Source organism: Ranitomeya imitator, chromosome 1, assembly GCF_032444005.1.
Source record: "Ranitomeya imitator isolate aRanImi1 chromosome 1, aRanImi1.pri, whole genome shotgun sequence".
Lineage (NCBI taxonomy): Eukaryota > Metazoa > Chordata > Amphibia > Anura > Dendrobatidae > Ranitomeya > Ranitomeya imitator.
The window spans coordinates 419,237,339-419,245,985 of record NC_091282.1 but is presented as its reverse complement, the minus strand read 5'-3'; the positions used below and the strand labels follow the sequence as shown (position 1 = coordinate 419,245,985).

At 46.0% G+C, this 8,647-nt stretch overlaps 1 protein-coding gene across 1 annotated transcript in view; it reads left to right on the top strand.

Moving 5' to 3' along the window:
• Positions 1-562: 562 nt before the first annotated feature.
• The window catches only part of GCNT1 (glucosaminyl (N-acetyl) transferase 1), a 126,458-nt gene continuing 118,373 nt past the window's right edge, over positions 563-8,647 (top strand). Inside the window, exon 1 of the mRNA XM_069763131.1 lies at positions 563-669. The gene's annotated coding sequence lies outside the window, so the exon portion shown is untranslated. The remainder of the gene's footprint in view (positions 670-8,647) is intronic.

The window sequence follows — 8,647 nt, the reverse complement described above, 5'->3', positions numbered from 1 at the left end:
GGACACCTTGGATCATATTCAAAGAGACCGAGCTGAACATTTAGTTAAATAAAATGCCCTAATAGACATAATCTAACCCATGCCTTCCATTACTTTCTGACGTGAAACAATTTGATCATGACTTATAATAATAATTGCAGACATAAGATGGATTGGACGAGAAACCGGATCTTTCCCTCCCCCTACCCTCCCCCCTAAACCTTACTGCTATCGCCTAATTTCTCTTATGCCCTTCCCAACGACCTTTAGCCCGTTATCTACTCTATATCTTTCTCTCATTCTCTCTCTCTATTCTGCTCTGTAACAAACCATTTTTAGATTATTTAACTGTTCTTTAGACAATATAGATAGTTTGGGTTTTCCTTTTCCTAAACTCACATTTAATTATCACTGTTCTGTCCTCACTAAATGTAATGGCTCGAGTAAGTGACTTCCAACTTGAGAATCTGTCGAACCTGCAAGATCCAAGCTGGATAACAGAGGTCAATGTATGAAGTGTAGACACCTGAGGGCGGATTTCAGCATCTGAGTCCTCTCCTACTAGTTCAAAGGTGTCTGGAAAATATTCCTCAATGTACAATAGTTTTGGTCCTGAGAGCCACGTTGTGCTTCCTAGTCGACTTGCGTCAACTGCTCTAGTTGTATAATCTGCGGGATTCTGGTCTGTGGGTATGTAATTATTATTATTTATTATTATTATTATACATTTTTATAGCGCCATTTATTCCATGGCGCTTTACATGTGAATACGGGGCAAATATAGACAAATACATTAAACATGAGCAGATAACAAGGCACACGAGTACATAAGGAGGGAGGACCCTGCCCGCGAGGGCTCACAGTCTGCAGGGGGTGGGTGAGGATACACTAGGAGAGGGAAGAGCTGGCTGTACGGCTGTTCAGTAGGTTGAGGATCACTGCAGGCTGTAGGCTTGTCGGAAGAGATGAGTCTTCAGGTTCTTTTTGAAGGTTTCTATGGTAGGCGCAAGTCTGATGTGTTGGGGTAGAGAGTTCCAGAGTATGGGGGAAGCACGGGAGAAGTCTTGGATGCGGTTATGGGAAGAAGAGATGAGAGGGGAGTAGAGAAGGAGGTCTTGGGAGGATCGGAGGTCGCGTGTAGGTAGGTACCGGGAGACCATGTCACAGATGTATGGAGGAGACAGGTTGTGGATGGCTTTGTATGTCAGTGTGAGGGTTTTGAACTGGAGTCTCTGGGCGATAGGAAGCCAGTGAAGGGCTTGACACAGGGGAGAGGCTGGGGAATAGCGGGGGGACAGGTGGATTAGTCGGGCAGCAGAGTGTAGGATGGATTGGAGTGGTGCCAGAGTGCTAGAGGGGAGTCCAGAGAGTAGGAGGTTGCAGTAGTCGAGGCGGGAGATGATAAGGGCATGCACTAGCGTTTTTGCAGTGTTGCGGTCAAGGAAAGCACGGATCCGGGAAATATTTTTGAGTTTGAGACGACAGGAGGAGGCAAGGGCTTGGATATGTGGCTTGAAAGAGAGGGCAGAGTCGAGGATCACCCCGAGGCACCGGGCGTGTGGGACTGGGGATAGTGAGCAGCCATTGACATTGATGGATAGGTCTGGTGGAGGGGTAGAGTGAGGTGGGGGAAAGATGATGAATTCTGTTTTGTCCATGTTCAGTTGTAGAAAGCGAGCAGAAAAGAAGGCTGAAATGGCAGACAGTGCGGGATTTTGGTAAGCAAGGAGGAGAGGTCAGGTCCGGAGAGGTAGATCTGCGTGTCGTCAGCGTAGAGATGGTACTGCATACCGTGGGATTCTATGAGCTGTCCCAGGCCGAAAGTGTAGATGGAGAAGAGTTGGGGTCCTAGAACAGAGCCTTGAGGAACACCGACTGACAAGGGGCGAAGTGAGGAGGTGGTGTGGGGGAGGGAGACATTGAATGTTCGGTCTGTCAGATATGACGAGATCCAGGAAAGGGCCAAGTCTGTGATGCCAAGAGATGAGAGGATTTGTAGTAAAAGGGAGTGGTCTACAGTGTCAAAGGCAGAAGACAAGTCCAGGAGAAGGAGGACAGAGTAGTGTCGCTTGCTCCTGGCAGTTAGTAGGTCATTGGTGACTTTAGTTAGGGCAGTTTCAGCTGAGTGATGGGAACGGAAGCCTGATTGTAACCGATCAAAGAGGGAGCAGGAGGAGAAGTGGGAGGACAGTTGAAGATGGACGTGTTGCTCCAGCAATTTGGAGGCATAAGGGAGAAGAGATATTGGGCGATAGCTAGACACAGAAGATGGGTCGAGGGAGGGCTTTTTGAGGATGGGTGTGATCTTGGCATGCTTGAAGGATGAGGGAAAGACACCTGTTGTGAGTGAGAGGTTGAAGAGGTGCGTTAGGGTTGGGATGAAGACCGTGGAAAGGTTAGGGATGAGGTGGGATGGGAGCGGGTCAAGCGTGCAGGTGGTGAGGTGTGATCTTTGTAATGCCACTGCTTTGGATGAACTGATCTCCTGATTCGTAGCACTCTGTTATTGACATAAATGTAGAATCGCCTGGTTTCGTTGTGGATATATCTCAGGACTATTTTGCTGTCTGAGTAGAGCTTGGCCTGTGTCAGGTCGATATCCATTTCGGATGCGATGAACTCCGCTAACTCAACGGCTAAGACTGCGGCACAAAGCTCTAACCTGGGTTTAGAGTGCTCTGGTTGTGGTGCGAGTTTGGCCTTTCCCATAATGAAACCAATGTGGCACTGACATTTGGAGTCTACAGTTTTGAGGTAGGCAACAGCGGCAATTGCTTTGACGGAAGCATCTGCAAATACGTACAGTCTTTGGCTTTGTATTTCAGTAGATGGCACAGGGGCGTATGGTCTTGGCACATTCAGGTTGGAGAGTGCCGCTAATGAGTTTTTCCACCCTTCCCACTGGATCCTCTTATCAGGTGGCAGAGGTGCATCCAGTCAGATGTTTCCCTAGTTAAGTCTCTTAGCAGGGCCTTGCCTTGTATAGTAACAGGAGCTGTGAAACCCAAGGGATAGTACAGACTGTTAATGCTAGACAGGACGCCTCTACGTGTGAAAGGCCTTTCTTCCTGGCTGACCTGAAAGGTGAAAGTGTCTGACTGTAGATTCCAGAGAAGCCCGAGGCTGCGTTGCATTGGTGCGGGGTCTGAACCCAGGTCCAGGTCTCTGAGACCATTACATAAGTCCTGAGAAGGGAATGCTTCCATGAGTTCTTGGCTTTTTGAGGCTATTTTATGAAGCCTAAGGTTCGAGCAGGCAAGCATGTCCTGGGCTCTCTTGAGAAGACTGATGGCAGTCTCATTTGAAGGCATGGCTTTCAGACAGTCGTCGACATAAAAGTCCTTTTCTATGAATCGTCTGACATCTGCTCCGTATTCTGCTTCCCCTTCCTGAGCCGTCCTTTTGAGTCCGTAAATGGCGACTGCAGGGGGAGGACTGTTGCCAAAGATGTGCACTCTCATGCGATACTCTGTGACTTCTTTAGTAGGATCATTGTCTCTGTACCAGAAGAATCTTAGGAAGTTCCTATCTCTCTCTCTCACAAGGAAACAATGGAACATTTGCTGGATGTCAGCGATGAAGGCAATGGAATCCTTACGGAAGCGCATAAGTACACCCAGTAGTTTGTTATTGAGGTCTGGTCCTGTCAGTAGAAGGTCATTCAGGGAGACATCATTAAATTTAGCACTGGAATCAAACACAACTCTGATCTGGCCTGGTTTCTTAGGGTGGTATACTCCGAACAAGGGTAGGAACCAGCATTCTTCAGAGTCTTTGAGAGTGGGAGCTAGTTCTGCGTGACAGTTTTCAAAAATCTTTGACATGCAGGAGAAAAAGTGATCTTTCATCTCTGGTTTCTTTTGCAGATTACGTTTGAGAGAGGAGAAACGTTGTAATGCCTGATTTCTGTTGTTTGGTAGACGTGGTCTGTGGGTTTTGAAGGGAAGAGGTGCGACCTAGCTGCTGGTCTCATCTTTAACGAATCCCTTGTCCATTACCTCTAAGAACAACTTGTCCTCTACCGACATTGCCACTTGGTTGTCCTGCTTAGTTCTCTGGAAGACTGTGCACCCTAACTGATCCTCATAGCTTCCTGACACTATACTGCTGTCGTGAGTAAAGTCTATTAAATGGTTGGGCAGTTGGATGCTGTGTGGTAGTTCCCTGACATGGAACTCATTGTTACAAGGTTGAAACAGAGATGGTCGTCCTTTCTCCAATGTATTTGTCAGCATGCTTGTCACAGAAGATGGGGCGTGCATGCGTCCCAAGCATACGTTGACAATTATGACCCATCCTAGGTCTAGCCTTTGGGCATAAGGAGCATTGTGGAGTCCATTGATATGACGCCTCACTTTATGAACCTGCAGGATATCTCTCCCCAAGAGCAGAATTATCTTGCTCTGATGGTCGAGTTCCGGTATAAGGTGTGCTATTCGTTTTAAGTGAGCGTGATGGATTGCTACATCTGGCGTAGGGATTTCAGATCTGTTGTCTGGGATCTGGTCACAGTACCTGCACGCGTCTTTAAGGAGTAGGGAGTGCTTGGCCCTTTGATGTTGAATAGGTCAAAGAATGTTGATCTAGCCAAGGATCGATTACTTTGATCATCCAAGATAGCATACAGCTTGGTCTCTATGGCCCTTTGGGTATACTCTGAGGAGGCATATTTTTGAACAGGACCTACTGTCTATTGTCCCTTAGCAGCCTTCTGTACATTGTGAAGTGATCTCTGGCGTAGCTGTATCAGTGTTCCTTTCCTCCCCGCCATGCTCACTGTCAGCTGGCGTGTTTTGTGTACTCCATGCAGCTGGGCCAGGGTGTAGAGCGGTGTTATGATCTGTGGTGCCACATTCTGTGCATTTTACACTGACCTTGCAATCCTTGGCGAGATGAGTTGTGGACGAGCAACACTTGTAGCAGATACCGTTTTCTTTAAGGAAGCTTTTGCGATCTGGCATAGATTTTCCTCTGAAGGCTCTACATTTCAGGAGAGGATGAGGCTTCTGATGAAGTGGGCACTGCTTGTCAGGGTCCTGCACATTTGTCTCTGATTGGGAGCAGCCAGCAGACCTGTAATTAGAACCTGGAGAAGAAACATAAGTCTTGTGTACTGCTACAGATGTTTTGCGTGGATTTGCAGCTGGTGATGGTGTGGCATATGGTATTGCAAAGTCAAAGCTGGGATCTAATTCTCGCTTGTTGGTGTATAAAGTCTACAAAAACGGAGAAGGGAGGGAATGGAACACTGTGTTTGTATTTGTACGTGGAACCATGTGTGAGCCACCTCTCCTGTAGATTGTAGGGCAACTTCTGGACTATAGGGTTAACACCTCTGGCTGTGTCGAGGAATGCAAGTCCCTGTAGGTCGTCTTCATATTTGGCAACTTGGACTTCCTTTAGTAGGTCGCTTAGTTCTCTAAGTTTCTGGAGACCTTTGTTAGAAATTTTAAGGAAGTCATCGATTCTTTTGAACAAGGCTCTTTCTATTACCTCTGCTGAGCCATAACACTCATCCAGCCTCTTCCAGATCTTTTTGAGGCCAGTCTCAGGGCGGTTTATATTAATGTCTCTGATCCTTACTGCGTGTTTGACTGACTCTTCTCCCAGGTATTTTACTAACAGGTCTATCTCTTCCCTGTGTTGTAGCCCCAAGTCTCTAGTGACATTTTGAAAGGAAGCTTTCCAAGCTCTATAACCTTCAGCTCGGTCAGTGAATTTAATGAGTCCCTTGACAACCAGTTCATGTCACGTGAAGAACTTGGCAAATTCTGTCGTGAACCGGTTGTCAGCAGAGTATCCTGGTGATGGGTTGCCCTGATAGTGATGTGAGGTGCGTTCGTACCTGTCAGTGTCCTCAGGGTGGCGCCAGCCGGTGTCGTATTGCTTCGGTCTGACGTACGGTGTGTCAGCAGAGTGATTCACGTTGGTTACCTGGTGAGGGCCAAGGTAGTCATTAGCAGAGTTGTTTTGCCTCACGTTTTCGAGTTTGTTTCTGTCCTGGAGCTGAGTATCATGATGACCCTCGCTCGCTTCGCTGGAGACATCGTATTCTTGTTTTGGTACTGGTTCAGGGTTATAGTTTGGATCGGGAAGTTCATTAACATACTGAGATGTGCGTTGTGGTGAGTCTTGTAGTGGAAACTCCAGACTCGACATACTGCTTTGGCTATGCAGCTTGGGGTTTTGTCCGGCTTCTAGTGACTCTGCTTCGGCGAGGGCTGCGGTAGCTTCCCTTTTGACCGCTAGACTTTCTAAGGCAGCATCCACGTGTGCCTTCTCTAACTGCGACCTTCTCTCTTGATCGGCTCTCTCATCATCTATGCGTGCTTTTTCTAACTGCAACCTTCTCTCTTGATTGGCTCTCTCTAAGCGCCACCTTCTCTCTTCGTCATCTAGGCGTGCTTTTTCTAATTTAAAACAAATTATATCTGCGCTGTAAAACACTCCTTTGCTTTGTTGTATGGGCCAAGAAAAAAACTAAGAAAAAAGGGTGAAGAGAGGGGGGAATGCTTCCGCAGTGGGAAATGCACAAGCGATGCCCCTTGGTGTGTTATATGCTATAGGTAAAAACCTTAAAGTTGACAGGTATGCGTCATAGGACAACAGCTAAAGGTGCAGATAAATAGGTAGAGTTTACCTGATGTGCTCATTCATATCGCATGGTAGGATGCTGTTGAAAGCTGTTTGTCCGTGAAGATTATCCTGTATTTGAAGAGGTCCAGTGTCGATCCTTCAGAAAATGGCACTAGATCACTGCCCTGGCCGGTGGCAGAGTGCCGCTAAAGCTATGTCCGCATGTAAGGGATGCACGTTGCGCTCTGTAGCCGCTCGGTACACTGTGCATACAGGACCTTACGTGACGTCACGGTCACGTGATTGATCACGTGACTGGCTAAGAGAAGCGAGGCAGACCAATTCTATTCCTACGCATTTCAGAACAACCGTGTTCCTTCCTCAGGGATGGTCTGTATAGAAGAAGTTTATGTCTTTTATGCGCAACGGCAGTCACATGCCCTCCTCATGAATTGAATGCAAACAGTTCAAGTTCACTATTGAGCCCCTTTGGGATCATAGTGTCCAGCTCAAAAATCATTTTACTTTCCTCCCTTGACATTTGTTTTATAAAGTCACCCTTTCTCCAACTCCTATGAACACGTTTTAAGCCTGTAATAATGACCCCCTTTGTTGATCCTCCATGGACCTCCAAAAAATGCTTTGATAACGGGTGGCCCTGGAACTTTTTATTTATGTTTCGTAGATGTTCATTGATTCTTACATATAGAGGGCGTTTGGTTCTACCTATATACAATTTATCACATGCACATTTAATCGAATAAATAACCCCCTCTGATTTACATGTGATAAAGTCTTTACTTGCCCACTTATGTGTTCCACTGGATACTAGAAGCTGTTTTCTGCATGTAGCAGTTTGCATGATTTGCATTTTTGGCATGGGAAAAAAACGCAGCATTTTTGTTGTATGGAATGCGGAGTGGCACTATATGGATTTGGGACTGTGGGAGCAATTTTACACCCCAAATTGTTCGCCTTTCTATAGATGAATAGAGGACGGTTCGATAGCTTATCCCCAATAATTTTGTCCTCCAATAAAATCCACACGCAGTAGAGTGGTACTGCGTTATTATCTGCTGCAGCAACGCCGGTGTTGTGAGCGCCACTGGAATATTATAACTCCTAATTTTTTCTAATTTAAGTTGCATCTCTTGGTCAGCAAAGCTCGCTCGTATTTTGGCAGCTTCAGCATTTGCGCGGGCAATGGTGACCGCGCTGCTGATGGATGTTGTCTTTGAGGAGACGGAAGTAACAGATCTTGTCCTATGCGATTTGTGAGACATGGTGTCTTGGGAAAGTGCTTGGCTGTGCAGAGATTGCTGTAGCTGTATTTAGCCTCTGAGTAGCCGGTGACTTGAATCCCACTAGTTGGATGGCTGCCGTTTCACTGTTCTGTCCTCACTAAATGAGACAGGCCCACGTAGCTATAGAGTCAGCTAAACCGCTATACCGGGGTCCAATAAGGAGACTGTGGTTGAGTCTGTGCTTTATTAAACGTAGTGGTATATTGATGCGGTGAAACTGTGAACAATGATATACATAGAATCAGTGCATGGTATAGAACAAATACATACTACACATGATGTACATTATGCATAACATTTAGAAAGCTAGTTACTGAACTAGGAGTACAACTGGTTAAGCTGGGCTAATATAGAGAAGAAATATCTACAGAAAGCATAAAGACATACCGGCAATGCAATCGCAAGGGGAATGAAGTGCAAGCATCTTTCCTTGAAAGCAAACTGGAGGAAGTGAAAGGAAAATGGAGGGAAATGGAGGCTGAGCTACCATAATGCATTGCAAAGGGGGAGGAGAATCAGACATGGAAAATACAAAAACAGAAAAACAGAACTGTCAACATGACTCTGACCGCTACAGGGAGCCAAAGCACTACAAACAAATAAAGGTATGAACAAATTGGATGGCGGAGACAGAACAATCAATTAAAGATTTTTCAATCCATTTTTGAAAGATGGGTTATTATGGGTTTATGCTAGTAAAACTTGCAAGCTTTTGCTGTGTTCCATGAATCTTTAATTTCATTCTTATTTTATTCCGATTGTAGAACAATAGAAAATGGTTCAGAAAT